Source organism: Pinus tabuliformis, chromosome J (assembly GCF_031772625.1).
Source record: "Pinus tabuliformis cultivar Carrire ecotype Pingquan chromosome J, CPIR1, whole genome shotgun sequence".
NCBI lineage: Eukaryota > Viridiplantae > Streptophyta > Pinopsida > Pinales > Pinaceae > Pinus > Pinus tabuliformis.
The window spans coordinates 455,750,206-455,773,827 of record NC_142295.1 but is presented as its reverse complement, the minus strand read 5'-3'; positions in this window follow the sequence as shown (position 1 = coordinate 455,773,827).

Sequence of the window (23,622 nt, the reverse complement as noted above, 5' to 3'; positions counted from 1 at the left end):
ATTACCTGCATACAAATTTTAAAACACAAAAAATAAACAATGCAAGAGCATAACACATCAAACACATATACACAGAGATTTCCCCTGAATGCCAAAACTGGGACTACCAGCTTGATTTTTCATTATGTTCCTTTCAATGTAATAATACATATTTATACATGTCGAAGCATCCAATACCATGGAGCAAAAACCATCATGTCCAATACCATGGACCGAAAAACCATCGCGTCCAAAACAAACATGTGCGAAAATCATGCACAAAACCATAGGTGGGTCTGCCTAACCTAACATAGGGTCCAAAACCAAAATTTTCCAGCGCGCTACCCCAAACCCCATAAAGTGGGGTTACAGGTGCCCTTCAAACCCCCTATTAACTACGTGGAAAGAATATAACACAACCCAACAGAGGATGTCATCGAGATATACAACCATGAAGGAGTTAGTGAAGGGCCGCAAGATGTCATCCATCAAGGTCATAAAAGTTGCAGGGGTGTTTTTCAACTCGAAAGGCATGACTAATCACTCAAAAAGGCCCTCCTTAGATTTGAAGGTGATATTCCATACATATTTGGGTTGTATTGGCACCTAGTGATAGCCATAATTCAAATTGATATTATTGAAATATGTATCGCCCTAAAGCTAGTAAAACATGTCATCAATCAGTGGGATTGGATATCTATTTCTGACAATGATATTGTTTAGTGCCCGATAATCAATGCAGAGTCTTTAGGTTCCATGTTTTTTTTGTACAAGTACAATTGGGCTCCTACAAGGTGATGAACATGATTGTGTGTTCCCTTTTTGCAGCAACTCCTAGATCTGTTGCTTGATTTCTTCATTTTCCATAATGTCGCAGTGGTATATCGAACCATTGGGTAGAGGTGCTCTGGGAATCAGATCGATTGAATGCTTGACCTGTCAGTGGAAAGATACCCCTATGGGTGAGGAGAATATGTACCTATATTCTTCCATAATCCTATCCACCTACTTCTGCTACGTGGGGGAACTCTTCCTAGGGGCCATGGATGTGGCCACTACCTTCCCCTTGGTTTGAGAGTGAATAAAAAAGAAAACAAATTTCCTGGTCTAGGAGATGATCTTACTGCATTACTTAGTAGAGATCAAAGAGGTGGTGGTATGCAAGGATACCTCTATTATTTTGTATAGCTTATTTCCCAAAGTAATAATAGCAGTGTGAGGCATGGACTCATACACAACATGATGCTTCCACAAGTATGGTTGGCCTAATAAAACATCACAAACTTCAAGAGGAGAAACATCACAAAACACCTCATTTGTGAAGGACTTGATGTTGTAGGGAGGCGACATTGTTAGCTGACGCAGAGATCTCTTCCTTGGTGAAACGACCCGATGGTGTATGGTTGTAGGTGTGGTGTGGTTAGTAGGCCAAAACAATTTATGGCCTCTATTGAAATGAAGTTCTTTTGCCTCCTCTCAATCATGAATTGCAATAGAGAACCCTTCACCCACATTTGTGGGTCGAAGAGACGCTCCCCCTCCTCTGGATCTTCGAGCTAAATCTTCTAGACCTTGGTGGTGGAAATAATGGCACTAGATTATGTGTCAATATTCTAATTCCCCTTGTCATTCCCCTTATCGGGTTCTGGCCCAGAATCAGAACATGCTTCAAATTATGAAGCTTTCAACTTGACCACCAATGATTGTTAGGCATGACACTCATTTGTGTTGTGAGTGGGGCTCCTATGGAACTCACACCACTTTCCTGTGCCCTTGTTTGTCTTCATGGTTCCATTCTTTTCTTGTGGATTTAATGGGTTGTACTGGGTCACTCCACATTGGTTCTATCCTTTGTTCTATGGATTGGAGGCACTCTTGCCCTACTTCAGATTTGCAAATCCAAAGTCACGCTTCTTTTGTTTAAATTTGTGTTCAATATTGGTAGTATATCGGTAGGCTTCACCAAGTGATGAGATGTATAGGAACTCCATTACTCCCTGAATGTATTTGTGAAAACATTCACTGTACTTGAGTGCCATATGTCACTCAGAGTCTTTGCTACCCAACTTTTTGCATAGAGTATGAAAAATATTTGTGAGCTCATGCACATCTTGATCTCTTTGTTGTCGTAGTGTGGTCCACTATATGTACTTGTAATATTGTTCCTTTACAACATCTCCAAAAGAGTTCCAAGACAGGGTGGTTTTAAATAGAGAGGGTTCCTGGGCCCTTTTCTCACAGAAAGTTTCCCACCAGTCCTTGACATGGGGGGTAGCATTAAGTAGTGAAAAAGTATTATTCTCCTTATTGAATAAACTATGGAAAAAAAATAACCTTCCAATAGATTCAACCATTTATCTACAACATTTGCATCTATTTAACCTTTGAATGTAGGGATATTGAAGTTCACTTGTACCTTGAAGGGGGCAGCACCTCTGAAGTGACTGTTGGATGAAGAAGCATCATCGATGGGCATCCACCGAAAGATCTAGGCAAAGTTGTCCATCATCCCATTCCTTTGCCGCTCGAGGGATTCTTTGAGAAACAATTTGATAGGATGTCCTGCTCCCTTGTTTTTCTTTTCTTTTGCCATGGGAGGTGCATCGGTGTCGACGGGGACGATATTGTAAAGGCTCAACCAGTTCAAGTCCCAACTCCTTATACCTCGACCTCATTGGGGACATGCGCAAAAAAATAAAGAAAGAGCAGACCAATCTGATACCAATTATCCAAATTTATGAAGGAATTAAATGAAATACAAATATAAATATAAAAACAGAGATACAATAAAAACACAACTTCAATTCATTAATACAAAGTACTAAAAATTGTTTACATACAATATGCAAATAAAGTATCTCAAGTGATGGTAGCTTATCTCTAAGAATAGATGTGATGGCTACATGCCTTTTGAACTGTGTTACAATGAGGCTTGAAGGCCTATTTATTATTGAGAAATAATGGAAAACCCTAAGCATCCAAAAACCTAACCCTAGGAGATGAAGCACCAAAATTTTGTGGGCCCTGTTGGGGTAAATTGGTACATCAACTTTCTGGGGTCGTAAATTTGGCATACAATCTCTATTTGATGCCTATGATGCCTCGTTACAAATATCTATCTAAGGACTACAAATTTCGACTGCAAACCCATGTCGCAGGTTTTGGGTTTGCTCATTTAAAAAAAATATCGTTTAGGGCCTCAAAATGGCTCCGAAAGTTCAAGACCCGAAAAAAGGCCAAACATAGTAATTTATGCTACAATTGAGGAAACTAAAAGAAACAATGGTGGGGGTCAAGTGGAATAGGTGGGTGGCCTCCAATATCCACCTAGATCACCTTGCAATATAGTTAAAGAGGCACTCGTGAAATTGGGTATGCTTTGGACTCTCTAGGTGGAGGGATATTTTTATTTGTTTGATATGAAGGAGAGTGGCCTTCATTGACACCTCTATTCCTATGTGATTTGAGTTTTTGTGGTGGTATCATGATCTATATAAGGGGTGTCCAACTACAAAAAGGATAAAATGGAACTATTCCTAAGGTTGGGTGGAAAATGGCTCAACCTTTTTCAATTGCAAGAAATAATTTTACAGAAAAATAAGTGATTTCATTTGTAACATGATATCCATCAATTGAGAGGAATGATGTTGGTTTCTTATGAGCATTTGTTACTTGCATGGTTAATAATATGAGTAATGTACATCATGTAGGAAATAGTTTTTGTTTTTGTAATGGGGATAGGTCCCTTGTGTTTGAATAATTGAATGTATGAATCATAAGAATTGAATTATAGTGAATGGTTATGGCCCTCACTGACATATTTCTTAGTGATTGTGCAGGATATCCTTAAGGGAATGAACCATGAATATGTTGAGTTGTATTTATAATTGAATTGAGTAAGGCCTTAAGGGTCATGCTCATAATTACGAAATGCATGAATAAGATATTTTCGTCTTATAATATGGAGGGGTCCCTTGTGTTGAAATGAATGGAGGTAATATGACATGATCATGAATTATAATGGACTTGTGAGGTGGGTCATTATTATTCCTACCAAATTAAGGGATAGGAGGCCATCCTTGTCAAGATTGAGAGATATAAACCTAACCTTAAACTTCATCACTAAACAAAATACGAGAAGGGAATTGGAATAAGGGAGGGCCTATTTTTAAAAAGGGGCACGATGTATTTTGATGGTTTTTTCATGGGGAAACCCCTACAAGTAGCTTTCATTAATAAAATAATATGAAGGTGGAGTTGGGCCTTACATCTAGAATTTGTATTGAAATGGTTTGGAGGATTCATATAACATTCTGTTGAAACCTCGAAAATCAATGCAACAACATGGGGGAAAACCACCCATTCGGGGACTTGAATACCATCCCTTTTCTGTTTGGAATAGTGGCTCTCACTGGATATAATGGGACCAGTTTCCCAATAAAAATGTGATAGAATGGATAGAGTGTTTATAACCAAAAACTAAGTGATAGATGGGGTGGTTTATAAACTGGAATACATGTATATTAATCTATCTATTACCCGGGGTTACTTATGTTTATGTGATCTAGAATAATTGTCCTTAGTGCATGATAATAAAGATTAATCAAACACTTACAGAAATGAAAATCTTTTAAGATAATTATTTTGATTAAATAGTTAATCAAAATAATTGATGAAACACATATCGCAATCAAATAATGCTAAAAAAAACCGCGTATATATGTATTAAGGATGACAATTCTAACATGTTCAGAAGTGAATTAATACATAACTGCATTAGAATATATATATATATATAAATAGGAATGACTATCAGTTCATAAACAAAACAAACATACAATGATAAAAGTACCCAATGTATATTACGCTGCTCATGAAAGAAATAGTTCCGGTCCATTCTTTCTCATTAAGATGCTTTCAAAAGTACAGAAGTGCAAGCTTCCAAAGATTTTCTTTATAAAATTTGGGGACCTTTTCTTTGTAGACATGAAAGGGTTTATATAACAAAAATAAAGTATAAAAATATACAATACATAAAAGTGTTGACGAGGTTGAAACAACTCTCCTTAAAATAAGTGACAATAATACAGAAATAGAAGTTGTTGAAATCATGAGCTCATGCATGAAATTGTGTCTATTCTTTCATTCGCTGCTTGAGCTCGTAAATATCCATCATTGGCTTAAATTCAGGGGGTTGATCTTTCCTCATGCATAGTTGTCTAGTGTACATTACATCTAAAAGCGCAGAAAGCATATGAGTGGATGAGTCAGTGAGGAAGCAGAGCATTAGCCACTAACTGTGTGGCTTCACAAGATATTTCCAATACATCTCCCAATCAATTTTGGTCAACTTTTGAATTGCTTGTTCATTTGCTTTTGAATTTTCTTTCCATTTCCTTTCCAAGACTTTGATATCAAGAAGGTTACCAAGTGGGAATTCTTGAATTAGGTTGGGATTATGCAGGTTATCATTGATAGTTTCAATGATGTTATTGGTAGCATTGGTTGCCCTAGAGATTTCTCTTTCTGCCTGTTTCAATTGAATGTCCCAATCAGTAAATAGGATTTCTTTGTGAGTTTCCTCTATTACAGGAAGGTCTGCTTCTCTGCATTCTGGTGTATCCTGCCATGTTATAAATCCTAAAATTTTATTATCAATGTCATTGAAAGTCACCCTCGGATCGGATGATTGATTCATCAGTGAATCACTTTTAACACATAGTGGATTGATGATAGATAAATTTTAACCGAACATTGTTTGTTTCTTTGATAACAGAGTGTTTAGCTCCAATGCTTCATTTATAAATTCATCCACTTTAGGATTGTCCTTCAACTAATGAAGTGAAAGTTGGAGCTATCAGATTCGAGCATCCTTAGTACTAGTCTCTATCTAATGTTGGATCTTTATTTGATCAAAGCTTTGATGGAGTTGAGACAATTGTTTCTTTACTTGATGGTCAATACTTTGTCTTTATTCTGCCAACTATTGCTCCAACTGTTGAATTCTCTTTTATTTTTTCCTGACAAGTTGTTGAACTTTTGTTGCTTTATTAGTCGTAGCAGATGTCTAGGCACCTGCAAACTGTGACAACTTTTTCAAATTCTCTGAAGGATCATTTTATGTATCCTTCCATACTATGTCCATTGGTATATCACCAGGAATGATTTTTGATGTTAGCTCTGTCCTTCTCCTTTTTCTTTGTCTTTTCACCACAACCCAATGTTTGGGACTATAAAAGACATCAAGAGGAGGGATTTCTTCCACTTTAAGGACAAATTCCGATGAAGGGAATGCCGGGATGATTTTAATTTCCTCTATAGTGACAACTTTATTAGAAGCCCTATCAGTAAACGAGCTTTGTCCAGTGTTCTGGGGTGTGCTGAATGTTTTCTCCATCTCAATATTTTCTGCCCTTTGTTGTCATTTAAGCTGCTGATCAAACTATTTTGAGGCTTCACCCAAATTATTATTGAAGGGTGTTTTATCAGTATGCAATCAGTTGAGGAATCCTCAACATATTCAAAGAGACTTTTTGTAGTCTTCTTTCTATGTATTCTTAGAATTGCGCTACCCTTTCTGGATTCAGCTTCAACATAGCCAAATGTTGTACTTTTGAAAATACCTCGGCATATTCAAATAGGTCATCATAGTCATCATCTTCATGACTGAATTATCTAATTTTTACTTGGGTAGTAAAATTATGTACAACTTTGTTAGGATCAAATTATTTGCCAGGAATAGTAGCAAGAGTTAAACATGTGATATTATCAATTTCAAGTGAATCATGCTTGAATTCATGTAGATCATATACATCACATTGGATAGGGAATGAAGGACAAAATTATTTCTTGGCTTCCTTTAGGGTCTTTATCAATCCATCCCCTATAGTTTGATAGGAAATTTCCCTAGCCAGTAGTTTATTAGGGGCATATAATGGGAGAACATGAGGCGGTACCAGACTTCCATGGAATCTAACATAGGTAAATACTTCTTCACCAAACCACCTGCCTATTGGTATGAAATCAATTTTGGCCTCTTCGAATAGTCTTGGGGCTTTTTTTTCAAAAACGGATTAGTGAATTGGTAGCATGACTCCTTGAAAAACTTTTAGAAATGGGTGTTTAAATTAGATTTCCACAAGATTTTATGATATATATGGATGGGAGTGGGATCTTGAATGGTCCATTTCCATCCCATGGTTGGGAAATTTGAAGTGAAATAGACTGCATCCATAATATACGCGCTCATAAAGAATGGTGGAACTACTCTGGTAGTAACATACTGATGTTGCCTAAATTATCGGATTTGGGAGGCAATGTTATTTGAAAGGATAGTGCCCCAATCCATTATATAAGAATCAAATGTTGCCTCAATAAAATGAACCCATTCGACTGAGAATTTAGTTGTATTAGGGTGCCCGAATAACCTACATATTGTAGTTGTGATATAAGAATAGGGAGCGACAAGAGAAGATGTAGAGTACCTACCCAATTTTTCATGCTTGTGTTTGTTTGGGTAGAATCTCCATCATTTAATTGGATCTGATTCTACCTCATTCTAACTTGCAAAATTTTTGGGGAAAGATTTGTCATACACCTTCTGTGGGTTAGGTATATGATACATTTTCTTCAAATATTCAGCTGTAAAGGACCCGATGATTGTTTTTCTTGAAGTCAATAATGTCCTATCGACGATGTTGATGTCCTCAATTATCCATTTTACCATATCGGTATAAGGAAGGATCTTGGGTCAAGCAGGGATCCTATGAAGAAAATATTTGGTGTCTTCATAGTTAGAGGTTTTAGAAGATGAAGCAACATCTGTTGTTGCCACTCTTTGAATTACCTTAGGTCCTTCACTTTCAAGTAATTGGTACATGGATTCCCATGAGGATGTTCCACTGTCTATCGTGCATGTAGTGTCTGAGAAAAGCAGGGGAATTTTTGTTACATCAGAAGCAGAAGGTGCGGATTATGAAGTTTCCATGGATTTCTTTCCTTTCTTTGCTTTGGTCATCCTATTACACTGCTTCTTCTCAGGTTTAACCTGCAATTGGAAACATCGGGGAATGAAGAGCAATAGGTTTGAATTGTGGGATCGTTTGAACATACAAGGCTTGAAATCACGGCAAACATAGTTTAAATGCGAACAAATATGAAATATCTATATACAGGCCATCAAATCACCTTGGGGCTTTAAATCATAAATACCGTTAGAAGTCTTTAATAACTAAAATCATAGCTTTGCGTGATAATTTATTATCTCATTAATAGATCGTATCACAAAAACATTTCAAATGGTAATTTAGAACATGTTTCCATGTGTTTTCCCGATATTCGATAGCGATATCATTATATCGGTTATTTGGGTATTGGAGATCTGCGATGCGATAATCGCAATATCGTAATAAGAGGTTTTGGAGGAGAGGTGAATGGACATATCCAAAAGCATTTTGCGATTGTGAAATTGCAGGGAATGATGTGGAAGTGGAGCGAACCCGACTGGTGATTTAATAAGCATGCTTTTCCTTTTGTGTTATTCATTCACATGATTTTATGAAAGGCACGCTTTGAAACAAGGAGCTTTATCACAAATCGACAGATTGGAAGTAAAGGAAGCGTCTTTCCTTTTGCTAATTTGTGATTCATCTGAACGTGACATATTTATAGGTTGTGTTAATTATTATCTTGGGTCTGGATGGTTTATCGCATATCACAATCAGAGTGGTCCTCGAGGCTTTTATATATCATACTCATTTATAAATTTTGCGATGCGGGAAAGCTTTGATATAGAGCGGCTATGTTAAAAATACTTAAGGCTTTTAAAGCTTAAGTATGTTTTGTTCTCGGGGATTATACTTCATCACATCGCAAATCTCGAAAGGATAAAACAGGGAGTTTCTCATTAAGAATTTCAAAGTGCGATAACGTTGAGATTTCTTTAAGGTAGGCTCATTCGAGTTGTTCGGGCCAATGAAATTTGGATTTGTTTATTCAAATAAGTTCAAATTTGTCCTTTTAAAACACTAAAATGTTTTATTTTCCTATGTTTTTTAAAATTTAAAGGGTCCCCATTTATTTATATAATAATTTCCTAAGAGATTTATACATAAATAAATGGGGGGTTGTTGAATAGTACAACAATTGGCGATTCACTGGAAGAACCAGTTATCTTTGATTTAAAATAATGAAATTTCTAAAACTTTACTAAGTAAAAATAATTCAGGAAAGGAAAACTATTTTCGAAATATTTAGATAAGTAAAATTACTCTGAACATAAAAACTCATTTAATCATAATTCCTTTTAAATCCTCTTATATATGAAAATACTTTTTGTCTATATCAGTCCTTAATTGGTTGTAAAGATAAAGTAGGGGGCTTTTACAACTTAGCCTTTTTAATATACTCATTTGTCATAGGTAGAGCCACTGCTGCCAGCAAGCGTTCATAGCCTTGACAGGGTTACCTTTTAACCATCAATGATTCAGAATCCCATCCATTTAAGAGTGCAGTCTTTAGAGATAATTTCAAAAGTATATGTGTATTTCATTTATTTTATTTTATTTTTACTTTTCTTTTGACAATTTTTTGTAGTACCTAAAAGCCATTGTCCTAGTTTGGTGACCAGAAAGTGACAATGTCATTCACTGGTTGTAATTGAACTAAACAAGTTGGCTCGTGATGAGACCCCTTGTCTTAAGATTAAAATAATCATAAGCCATTACCCTGGTTTGATATTCAATGTTGGTAATGTCAGTCTATTATTTCCCTATGATCATGGTAAGCAAGCTCGTGATGAGACCCCTTATCTTTTAAGGTTAATATATTTTTGAATTACACTCTAAAAAAATTAAAGTTAATGGATGGGGAGAATCATTGACTCCTTAAGAGTTTTGGATGACAATTTTAGAGTTAGAGATGCTTAGTTGTAAATAGTATTTACTTTGTTAAAGATAACCTTTCTTGACTGATAATAGAATAAAAGGATTTTATAAAGTTTGAGGCTTCAAATAAATTACAACTTTAATGGAAAAAAAAAAAAATCAGAGTTTTATGACACTTATCTAATTTTCAATGTTGTGATCATTTCCTTAAGAATTCCTACTTTCAAAGCAAAAGATCATAAAATGTTTTAAGAGATTTTATTGTAAAGCCAAAAGTATGTTATTTAACATTATTTTCTAACAAAACTAAAAATGTAAATGCAATAATGTTACAGTAGAAGATATCATCTTCTAAGAAAAGAATTTTTTCAAAATAAGCCCATTGACAGGAAGAGAATCTCTCTTTCCTGATAAATCTTGCAATATGAATGTTGATGGGCCTATTTGTTCAACGATTTGAAATGGTCCAAGCCACATTTTCTGGAATTTAGTATGGTTTCCTTTTTCCTCATGTGCCTTGTCCCATTTAAGGATGAGATCTCCATTTTGAAAATATTTTGTGGAAACACAACTTGCATCAAAAGGATATTTGACTAGCTGTTGATGGTGAGCATGTGTAAGCTTGGCTTTTTCTCTTTCTTCTAATTTAAGGATTTTAGACTGCCTTAACTATAAAGAAGAGGGTGTTTCTTCGCTAAATTGGACTAGGGCTAATGAGGGAAGAGCTAAGTTTGAAGGAATGATAGCCTCTTTCCCATATACTAGATTGAAGGGAGAAAGTGCCTATTGAGGCTTTTTGGGTTATTCAATATGCCCATAGAGCACATGTCAAAGATTTGTGCCAATTATTTTGGCTTGGATCAACAGTTCTTTTAATAATTCTTATGAGGTTCTTATTAGTTGATTCTGCTAGACCGTTTCCTTGGGGGGTAGTTGTTAGCAGAGTACTTAAGTTTAAAACCCCTCTTAAGAGAAAATTTAGTCATATTGTTCCCTGAAAAGTAAGATGCATTAACACACTTAAGTGCAGTTGGTAAGCCAAACCTAGTAATAATAAACTGATTAATTAATTCAATGATGACATCAAAATTGGGTACCTTTAGTGGAATTTATTCTACCCACTTAGTAAAATAGTCTATAGTTGTGAGAATATACTTATGCTGCTTTGAAGAATGAGGAACAATCTCACCTATGATGTCAAGTCCCCATTGTTCAAAATCTTGTTCAATGTTGATCGGTTATAGAGGTAATGTTGGTTTTCGTTGTCTTCCAGTAGGAGTCTGGCATATTTTGCATTTCCTCACATATTCATGGGTATCCTTGAACAAAGTTGGCCAGTAGTACCCAACATGCGGGATTTTATGTGTAGTAGTATCTCCTCCAAAATGTCCACAGTTGGTCCGTCATGGAGTTCTTGCAAAACCTTCTATAATTCAAACTTTTTTAAGCATCTTAATAATACATAATCATAATTTCTTCTGAATAACACATCATCAATGATATCATATTGATTGGCTTTTAACCTTAAATCCCTTTTCCTTTTGTGATTGAGTTTAGGGGGAGCATATCCATTTTTTAAATAGAAAATGAGATCAACATATTGGGACTCTGAGTCGTTTAGGCTTACCTCAGATATGTGTACAATATTACATGAGTCCTCATCTGCTGGTAGGTTGGAAGCTCCTGTAAGAAATCTGCAAAAACCTTGCCCTTTGACAATTTTAGCTAGTTTAATGTCAATATCATATTCTTGCAGGGTTGTTACCCAATTTTCCCTCTTTTCCCCTAATTCCCTTTGCATAAGAAATTGTCTCACTACTGAGAATGAGACTATTATTTTAGTGTGTGTTTTTAGGAAAAAAGGCCTGAAGTGCTTTACAGATTTAAAAATAGCAAAATCTTCCTTCTCCACCTCTGAATAATTCAGTTTAGCACCTTGAAAATTAGAACTAAAGAAAGAGAAGGGTGCTTCAATTTGTTGATCATTAAGTTGAGTTAGAACAACAACATAAGATGTTTTAGAAGTGAAAGTGTACAAGATGAAATGACTAGAAAATTTTGGAGTTGTTAAAGAGGGAAAATTCATAATGGCTTGTTTGATTAAATCAAAAGCTTCCCTTTCGTTATGTCCCCACTTAAAGACAAATATCTAAACAAAATTTATCTAACCTAGAAAGGACTACATAGATTTTTATTGTGGGGCAACGGAATTTCAGAAATTTCTTTTATTTTATCGGGATCAATATAGATTCCCTTTTTGGATATAATAAAACCTTAATGTTTACCTTCATTTAGAGTGAAATAAGATTTCTTTGGATTTAATGAAATTCCATACTTCTTGCAGAGTACAAAGAGCTATTTCAAGTCATGATAATGGTTGTTTCTCTTCTTGGAGTAAACAATTATGTCATCTAAGTAAACGTCAATAGTTTTATTTATCATACCCTTGAAGTCTATGTCCATGGCTCTTTGGAAGGTTCCCCCTACATTTATTAAACCAAAAGGAATTTTCTGATAGGCATAGGTTCCCCATTTAGTTCTGAACATAGTCTTTAACCTATCATCTGGGTGGACCAAGATTTGGTTATACCCTGAAAAACCATTAAGAAAAGACATTTGTTCGGAACCAGCTATTGATTGCAGTATTTGTTCCACGGTCAGTAATGGGAAAATTTCCTTTTGACAAGCTTTACGGAGATTTCTAAAATCTATGCGAGTATGAATATCACCATTTTTCCTCCTGACAAGCACTAATTTTGAAACCCATTTTGAATGCCTAACAAGAAACATAATCTTGGCTTTAAGGAGTTTATTCAACTCAGACTTGATTTGGCTTTCTAGATTGGGGCAAATTTTCCTTAATTTCTATTGTACTGGTTTGTTATTGGTTACCATGGGAATAGTGTGTTGTATGATGGAGGTATCATATGTTTTAAGATCGTCGTAGATCCAAGCAAAGATACCTTTATACTTTTTTAACAGATTCATTAAGGCTAATCTCTCATCAGGTGAGAGACAAAGTCCTAGATTGATGTTTTGTGGTTTGAGATCAGTTCCAATATTTACTAGTTCAAACCTTAAGGTTGTGCTTTGGAGTTTAGAATTAGTAACCTTCTTAAATCTGTCTTTTAGATCATAAAGATCTTCATGTTTTACCACAGATTTAGGTATGGGATTTTCATTGGAATTTTGTTTCAACTGATTATCATGTTCGTTTTCATCAATTATTTGATCATATATGATCCTTCCAATGTTAAAAATCTTAAAATATCTTTGTCATCATTAAACACTCACCAATTGGTGTCATTATCAGGAATCGACGGTTGAAAAATTAATTCTATGGAAAACTTATCTGGACTGTAGTCTTCTGATGATATAAGCTTGGATGCTATATTAGCCAGAAGGTCGACACATGCATTTTCAAGTCTAGGGATAAGAGAGACGTTGAATGCTAAAAAATGTGTAGTGGGGTCCTGAACTAATGATTGGTAATGTTTTAAATGTCTAGAGAGACAATGAATGGTGTTTCTTACTTGTTTGATAACAATTTCAGAATCTCCAATTACTTGAAGATATTTGATATCAAGACCTATTTCTTTATACAAAACCTGGATCAGTGCCTTCGAATCAACAATATTGGTTGTGCATTCAAATTCCAACCTACATGCTAGCATTTTTTTCTCCTTCTAGACTAATTAATACACAACTGGCTCCTACACCATCATTGGATTTAGATCCATAAAAATATAATGTCCAAAATAATTTTTTAACTAATGGTTTATCGAAAAGATTTATACATTTGGAAGAATATGTTTGAAAAAGTTCTCAATCTAGGACGTAACAGAGTTATCCAAAAAAGTTGACTTTTGTGCATTGAAATTTCTTAAAATGACTTAATAGAGTAGTTTCCAGTGATATTATTGTTAAACGCTACTGGTTCATTTTCATTTTCATCTTCAAAACTAGTTATTGTATGCTTCAAATGTTTTTCTCGGTCAATTCTGATTTGATTTGGCTTACCATTGTAAGGGAGCCACATATGAGACCAATTTGTTGCAAAATAACCATGAAGTTTCTCGTTCCAGTCTCTGCTAAGAATTAAAAAATAAAATTCGGGAATATTAACAACTAGTATGTCAATTACTTGAAAAACTTTTGGATTAGAAGAAAGACTAACGCTCACTGAATTCATTTCTCCTAAGACCTCAACTTTTGTTCTATCAAGTCCTTTTGGGGTGAGACATCTAATTTCATGCAGACTAATCTTAGCATTATCTTTGAAGAGGCCACTGAGTCTATTAAGCAATTGTGCAAATTTTTATTGAAGATTTCATAAGTCAAGAGGAAAGGGGGAGTGTGTGAGTTAGATCTATCACCAATTAAGATAGCATCTATGGAATCAACCTTATTTGATGAATCATTAGGAGGCCTACCCATTCCTCTAGAAGCTTTGGATAAAATAGCAACATGAAGAGGAGAAGCAGGAATTTCATTCAATTATTTGAGTAATAGCTTACGTTGATGTTTAAGTTCACTGAGCTCATGAAGGGAGATATTTGCTCTAGCTTTCTTCATGTCCTCCACTATGTTATATTCCATAGTATCAACAACTACCAAGGTTTTGTATGAAGATGGAGGATTAGATGAGGATGGGGTTGGTTGAGGAGATGTAGAAGAATACTTTTTACTGACCACTTTATCCTTGGTAGTAGAGGTTGAAGGCTTTTTCTTTTGGGTTGATTATGTTGAATCAGCAGGGCCTTTACTCCTAGTGCTAACAGGTAAATCTTCTTGCTCATCTTCATTGTCAGAAGTAGGTAGGATAAAATCCCACATCCCATGTACTTGAACCAATTCTTCATCTTCAGATTCATCAACAGATAATGTAGTTTCTTCATCGTCTTCGTCTAAATCAAACTCAATGTTAGATATTGTATTTGGAGGTTAAGGATTAGATGTCTTATTTCTCTTGAAGGATCTAAAAGGTTTCTTAGAAGAGGACTTGGCTACATGTTTCTTAATTTCTACCATCTCATTTGACATGGTTTTAAGGACTTTTTGTAAGCCTTCAAGATCAAAGGGATCCTTAGGGGATTTCTTCTTTGATTCATCCTTAAACGTAACCTTTTTCATATTTCTTTCTTCCTGGGCAGTCTTCTTTTCTAATGCAACTATTATTTTTTATACAGACAGGGCTTCTTTCATGTTTTCTACTAAGGTAGCCTTATTGGCTCTATCCTCAAAAATCGTTATATTGGAAGGGAGAAGAAATATACCATTTGTTCTGAAAATCAACACCAAGGCTTGAAGTGACTGGGATTTTTTATAGTAATTTATTAAATCTGGAATTGAAATCTTTGATCTTTTCACCTGACTTAGCTTTTAAATTAGAAATATCATTAATAAGGGATGCAGTTGTGCAGTCATCACCAAATTTAGCTAAGAATTGTTCTTCAAACATGTCCCAATTAATAATAGACCCTAGTGGTAATGAAAAATACCATGAACCTATCGATCCTTGGATGGTGTAGGGAAACAATCTTACTACACAATCTTCTTCAACTACTCCATTAAGATTAATTGCTAACATATAATTGTGGAGATGCTCTTCAACAGGTAATCCATCATCAGGGTTAAATTTTGGTAGCCATATTTCAGGATGTTTAGGTAGACCATGGAGAGGTGTTGGTATTTGCATGGCTCTAGGATTGGCCCATGGTTTGACTAGTGGTGGGGGTTGTTGTTTTTGTCTTCCTGCCATTATTGGAGTTTGGGAAGAGGTGGATGTTGAGGGTGATTGTGTGGAAGAAGAGGCAGGTTGTGTATTAGTGCTGGATGAACTGGCACCAATACTTTGAGAAGAAGGGGTATTAACAGGAATGAATGGAGGGAAAGAAGGAGTTTGTGGAGGAGAATTTGACAAAATCTCACTAGTAGATGTTTGTGACTCAAATTTCTTAGTCTTTTTCTAGAAAGAAGAGGAAACTCAAATGGAGGAACCCCAAGCTTCTCACTTTGAGAACGAGTTAAAATCTGAGTAGGTTGTAAAATAGAAGTTACACTTCCTTCAGAAGCTTCAGATGGCACATGCTTTTCTGCTGAAATAGAGATTTCTCCTAATTTATTTATTAAAGTCTAGACCTCAGGTGATTCTGGATTATAATCTGAAGAGGGTGCTTCAGGAAATGTACTAGGAGATTTAGGAGGTGATTTCTCAATTTCTGATCTAGAAATAAGAGTTTTGGATGAAGATCTAGAAGTTGGAGGTGATATTGAGGGGCAGTGACCCTTCGAATGGCTTTTTAATTTAGATTGAGTTCTTTCTTCAATTCATAGTTGGTGGCTCTCCTTCTAGTGCCAAAATTTTGAAGCCTCGAAAATCACTGCAACAACGTGGGGGAAAAACACTCAGTCAGGGACTTGAATGTCATCCCTTTTCCCTTTGGAATAGTGGCTCCGACTGGATATAATGGGATGAGCTTCCTAATAAAAATATGATAGAATGGATAGAGTGTTTATAACCAAAAACTAAGTGATATATGGGGTGGTTTATAAATTGGAATACATGTATATTAATCTATCTATTACCTGAGGTTACTTATTTTTATGGGATCGAGAATAATTGTCCTTAGTGCATGATAATAAAGATTAATAAAACACTTATATAAATGAAAATATTTTAAGATAATTATTTTGATTAAATAGTTAATCAAAATAATGGATGAAACTCATATCGCAATCAAATAACGCTAAAAAAAGGCACTTATATATGTATTAAGGATGAAAATTCTAGCATGTCCAGAAGTGAATTAATACAAAAATACATTAGAAAAGATACATATAATAAACAATATGAAGGGGAATGACTATCAATTCATAAACAAAAAAGAAATACAATGATAAAAGTACCTGATGTATATTACTCTACTCATGAAAGAAATATTTTTGGTCCAGTCTTTCTCATTAAGTTGGTTTCAAAAGTAAAAAAGTGCAAGCTTCCAAAGATTTTCTTTATATAATTTGGGGACCTTTTCTTTGTAGACATGAAAGGGTTTATATAACAAAAATAAAGTATAAAAATAGACAATACATAAAAGTCTTGAGGAGGTTCAAACAACTCTCCATAAAATAAGTGACAATAATATAGAAATAGAAGTTGTTGAAATGACGATCTCATGCAAGCAGTTGTGCCTATTCTTTCATTCACTGCTTGAGCTTGTAAATATTCATCATTGACTTAACTTCAGGGAGTTGACCTATCCTCATGTGTAGATGTCCATTGTACACTGCATCTGAAAGCACAGGAGGCATATGAACGGATGAGTTAGCAAGGTAGCGGAGTATTAGCCACTGACTGTGTGGCTTCACGAGATATTTCTAATACATTGTTAGGATATTCCGACACATAGGAAATAGTTAAGTATAACTTGGTCTAGTGTAGAGTTAGGTAAAGTGTGTTTCTTTACTATGTAATTTTGTAACTTACAATCTGACAGTCATGATATGTAGTGATCCGACTGTTCATTCTCTCCTCGGTATTACCGACACTTGATCCATGGCTTAACACCCGATTGGTCCATGATCTCTATTTAAAGAGCATGGAGGGTCATTTTTAGGGTAACCGTTCATGAGAGAAGCCTATGTAAATTTTCATTCTTTTATTAATAAATTTCCTGAAGTGGTCGCGTTGACTTAGGCCGTGGACTATTTCCCTGTTTGAGGGTTTTAACCACGTCTACAATACTGGTGTATTGATATGTAATCTGTTTGTGAGCGGTGTCCTTTGGTGTTCTATCTAAGGAACTTACCCCGTAAATTCCTACATGGTATCAAAGTGATTTGAGGGCTGCATCCGTTGGTGATCCAAATCTGAAGCCGATAGAACTGCATCTGACTGTCGTTTCCTAGATCTACTGTTACTGACTGCTTTTGGGCCGCGAGAGGACTGCTCTATTGTGTTAGGAGCATCTATTCGAGTGAGGATCCCCTTTCGTTTGACATGAAAAGGTTTCCGGTAGCCCTAGCTATGCCATTTTCAAGATCTGGAGGTATACAGTGTTTATTTGTAGTTTTTAGTTATTTTCTCTCTGTTTATTTCGGTTCATTTAGCTCTTTGTTTTTTTATTATCGGATCTATACCTTTCATTTCTATGTATTCTCTTTGCCCCGTGACTATGTCTGATCTGGACAAATCAGAAACAGAAAGGAAGGTTTTTTCTCATGCATATGCTCTTTTCCACCGCGCCTTAGTATGATCTCGGAAAATCAGAAACATTGAGGAAAATATTTAGTTTCTGGCTAAAGCTAACTTCAAGCCATAAAGTTTTTTTTTTTAATGTCTATGTTGGGTTTTTTGTTTTTTGTTTTGTAGGCAAGAAAGAGCTTTCTCAAATAAGCATGCACCCCAAAGCTTGAGTGACTAAAACAAAAACCCTTCCTCTTTTCCAAAAATTACTAACCTTTTAATCTAGCACACTTGGTCCAAAGCTATTTTATGAGAATAGAGGTCTTGAGTTCAAGTCTTTCTTTTTGTTGATCTAATTAGATTAAGTTTGGAAAGGGGGCGGATTTTTTTAAATATAATATTATCATTCATTTCCACACATTCCTGCACTTCGTCAGCATCTTCAACAACTTTTCTTCAAAAAACCATAACTTCTTCATCCAAAAGCTGTTTTCAGAGCTGTTTTTTTTTTTAATCAACCTAATTTTTTGAGATATTTCCATTGGAACACTTAGTTTCAGCATCTATAGCTTTAGTTTCTATTAAAATGGAAATTCCATGCCAAGTTATTCTTGACAGCACCAACTTCTTCCAATGGTGGTCCTACATTGTGGACTTACTTAGAATTAAAGGTCTTTACAAAATAGCTTCAAGCCAAGAAACCAAACCGAAAGATGAAAATAAGGCATCCAAATGGGAAAATAGGAAAGATCAAGCACGTGGGTTGATAGGGATGTCTATTTCTCCAAACCTTAGATTCCATAACGCAGAACTTGATACTCCTAATGAAGCAATGAAACAGATCACTAAATTTTTTGGAATTAAAAATGAACTTAGACCCTTAGACTTCTCTTGGAAGGTGTGAAGGTTAAGAAAGAAGATGGTAACCTTATCTATTCCATTCTTACTAAGTTTGGACCAGCCTACTCTGTGTTTGTTTCCACCTTCCATTCTACAAGAGAAGCCTTCATTTCTCAAGGACAAGACTACAAGTCCCCTTCCTTTGATGCCTTTTGTGATACTTTAATAACAGAACAAGAAAACCTCTTACATCTTGGTCTTCTTAATCTTGGAAACTCTTCTAAGAAATCCTTAGCTGCCCAGCAGCAACCAAATTCAAAGAATCCTAAGAAGTTGTATCCTAAAAAGAATGGTCCTAAGCCATTTTAATCTCAGAATGAAAAATCATTTCAACAATATTATAAGGCAAATAAAAACAAAGGGAAGGAGACTGATAGACATTGCCACTTTTGTAATCGAGATGGCCACTTAGAATCCAAATGCTTTAAGAAGATGGAAGCCATGGAAGCAAAAATGAAGAAGCATAACATCCATTTGGAGCACTCAACAACTTCAACTTCATCTGCAGGAATAGCACTTTCTGCATGTAGTTGTCAAGCATCTCGGTCTGGATATGCACTAATGGTATCTTCTTCTTCTCATTCTCATGAGTGGCTCATTGATTCTGGAGCTTCTTATCACATAGCCAAAAACAAATCCATGTTTCCTTCTTTAAATGATTGTAACACCAAAAATATATATGTTGGTGATGATAGATCTCTTAGTGTTATAGGGACTAGAACTGTTCATATAGACAATGGTTAATTCAATGATGTATTATGTGTTCCAACCTTATCCTGCAGCCTTCTATCTGTATATCAGATAACTCATTCAGGTGAAGGTAAAATCGTTGAATTTTCACCTCACAATGTTGTAATTAAGGACATAAGAGATCCTAGATAGATTTTAGCTACTGGCATTGCTGATGATTCTACAAGGTTGTATAAGTTTAACAACTTTGGGCCATCAAATCTTCCCTCGGTATTTGTGGCTCATATTGATGAAGTGAGAAAACTTTGGCATGAGAAATTTGGTCACTTAAACTATCGCTCCCTTCAGAATCTATGTAAAGAAAATATGGTGACAGGTCTTCCAATGGTATCTTGCAGAGATGGTGTTTGTTCCGGATGTGTACTCAGAAAACATCGTCGGGATAGTTTTGAAAAATGTGCCTCTTGGCACGCCTCAACCCCTTTACAGCTTGTGCATAGTGATTTATGTGGTCCACTTCTAGTCGTTTCATTCTTTGGCTACAAGTATTTCTTAACTTTCATTGATGATTTCGCTAGATGCACTTGGGTATACTTCTTAAAACTCAAGAGTGAAGTATTTAGCATGTTCTTGGCCTTTAAGGCCTTTGTTGAAAAAAAATATGGACATCAAATTCTTAAGCTAAGATCCGATAATGGCGAAAAATATGTTAACAACAAATTCATCAACTTTTGCACTGAGAATGGGATTCAAATGCAACATATTGTTCCATATACTCCACAACAAAATGGTGTGCTGAAAGGAAGAATCATACCTTAAAGGAAATGGCTAATTGTATTCTTCAATATAAAGGACTTAGTCTTAATTTTTGGGCAAAATCAATTAACTATGCTAATTACATAATAAATCGCACTCATACTAAGGTTTTAAAGAATATCACTCGAGAAGAAGCATGGAGCTCATTTAAACCAGATGTAAGTCACTTTCGTGTTTTTGGAAGTGAAGCATGGGCCCATATTCCAGATGAGAAACATAAAGCTTTAGAACCTAAGAGTGAAAAGTGTATTTTTGTTGGATATTCTGAAGATGTCAAAGGATACAGACTTATTCCACTTAAGTCCAAAAATGTTATCATTAGAAGAGATGTAAAGTTTTCTGAAAATATATCGGCCTACGAGCCTAGTTTGGCGGATGTGCCACCTCTCTCTATCCCTTCTACTTCTGAAAATATTTCTTCTTTAGATGATGACAGCGAGGATGACAATCCTCCCCCACCTTCTCAGGATCCTCCTTCAGCTCCTTAGCTTCCAAAATGGGTTTGTGCTACTCTGGATGCAGCAGGTGCTCTTGCCGGTGATCCTATAGATCGGCGACGTACACGTTATCAGTTCAATAGATCCTCTTCTTTACTAGCTCAAGCTTCAGCTAATTATGATGCTGACACCTTTGCAGAAGCTTCAAGCCATCCAGATTAGGATGTAGCTATGAATGAAGAATATCATTCGTTATTGGAAAATGATACATGGGATCTTTCCAAAGGGACGAAAACTTGTTAGATGCAAATGGGTTTACAGAACCAAGTATGGACCAAATGGAAAAGTTGATAAACATAAAGCTCGTCTTGTTGCTAAGGGTTTTTCACAAGTTGAAGGCATTGACTATATTGAAACCTTCTCCCCTGTTACCAAAATGAACTCTATCCACCTTGTTCTTTCCCTTGTTTCCTCTTTCAAATGGGAAGTCCATGAGATGGATGTTAAATCTGCCTTCTTGCATGGGGACTTGCATGAAGAAATCTATATGGAACAACCTACTGGCTTTATACAAACAGACTCCAACCTTGTATGTCGGCTTAACAAATCCCTTTATGGTCTCAAGCAATCCCCTCAGGCTTGGTATGCCAAAATGGATAGCTTTAGCTTTCTTTTAGAAACTGGATTTTCTAGGTGTCATTCTGACAATACTGTCTACACCAAGAAAGTGGGCAAGTCCCTTATCATTCTTGTTCTTTATGTTGATGATATTATCCATACTGGTAGTGATCCCAACCTTATAAACCATGTGAAGTCCAGCCTTAAAAAGAAGTTTGAAATAACAGACTTAGGACAATTGCATTATTTTCTTGGTCTTCAAGTCTTGCAATCCAAGGAAGGTATTTCCCTTTCCCAATCCAAGTATGCATGTGATCTTCTACGCCATTTTCACATGGAAGACTATAAGCCAGCCTCTTCTCCCTTTTATTCTGGAGCCAAACTTTCAGTCGCTTGTACTTCCCCTGAAGTTGATGCTACCTTATACCATCAACTTGTAGGAAAACTTGTGTATCTGACCCATACTGGTCCTGACCTTTCCTTTGTTGTTGGCCTTACTGCACTTCTGTATCTGACCCATACTGGTCCTGACCTTTACTTTGTTGTTGGCCTTACTGCTCGGTTTATGCAAAACTGACATGAAAGTCATTGGAAGGTAGCTAAAAGAATACTTCATTATATTCAAGGTACAATTCAGTTCTGGATTCATTACAGTGCAGAAGCATCTCCTCTCTTGGTTGGTTTCACTGATTCTGTTTGGGCTGGTGACCCTAATGATCGGAAGTCTACTGCAATTTATGTGTTCACTCTTGGTTCAAGACCTATTACATGGGCTTGCAAGAAACAAAGTGTCATTTCTCTTTCTTCAACAGAAGCATAGTATCGTGGTGTTGTAGAAGCTAGTAAGGAAGCCCTGTGGCTTCGTCGGATCCTGTCAAAGTTTGGCTTTCAGCAGCAGCATCCGACTACACTTTGGTGTGATAATCAAAGTGCCATTCAACTATGCAAAAATCCAATCCAATATCAGCACAGCAAACACATTGAACTGCACATGCACTTCATCAGAAAGCTCATTCACAACCATGTTCTTGAAGTGCAATATTGTTCAACAGATGATCAAGTTGCAGACATCTTTACAAAGGCTCTCACAGAGGCGAAGTTTACTAAACTTCGATTTATGGTTGGATTTCAGGAAGTTGTCACTAAGGGGGGATAGGCTCTAATGCCTTCTTCCTTCTCCTATTGTGTCATATTTATACATCCTTCAATCCTATCCCAAATTGTTCTTAAGGGGGGATGTTAGGATATTCCGAAACATAGGAAATAGTTAAGTATAACTTTGTCTAGTGTAGAGTTAGGTAAAGTGTGTTTCTTTACTATGTACTTTTGTAACTTACAATCTGACAGTCACGATATGTAGTGATCCAACGGTTCATTCTCTCCTCAGTATTACCGACACTTGATCCGTGGCTTAACACTCAATTGGTCCATGATCTCTATTTAAAGAGCATGGAGGATCATTTGTAGGGTAACCGTTCATGACAGAAGCCTATGTAAATTTTCATTCTTTTATTAATAAATTGCCTAAAGTGGCTGTGTTGGCTCAGGCCATGGACTGTTTCCCTGTTTGAGGGTTTTAACCAGATCAACAATACTCGTGTATTGATCTATGATCTGTTTGTGAGCGGTGTCCTTTGGCGTTATGTCTGAGGAACTTACCCTGTAAATTCCTACATACATCTCCCAGTCAAGTTTGGTAAACTTTTTAATTGCTTCTTCCTTTTCTTTTGAAGTTTCTTTCCATTTCCTTTCCAGTACTTTGATATCAAGAAGATTACCAGGTGGGCATTCTTGAATCAAGTTGGCATTATGTAGGTTATCATTGATAGTTTCAATGATGTTATTGGTAGCATCAATTGCCCTGGAGACTTCTCTTTCTTCCTGTTTCAACTAAATGTCCCAATCAGTAAAGAGGATTTCTTTGTGAGATTCTTCTATTCTGCGAAGGTATGTTGCTTTGCCTTTTGGTGTATCCTACCATGTTATAAATCCTGATATTTTAGCATCAATGTCATTGAAAGTCACCCTCAAATCGAATGATTGATTCATCGGTGAATCACTTTTAACACATAGTGGATTGATGATAGATAACTTTTGACGAAACATTGCTTGT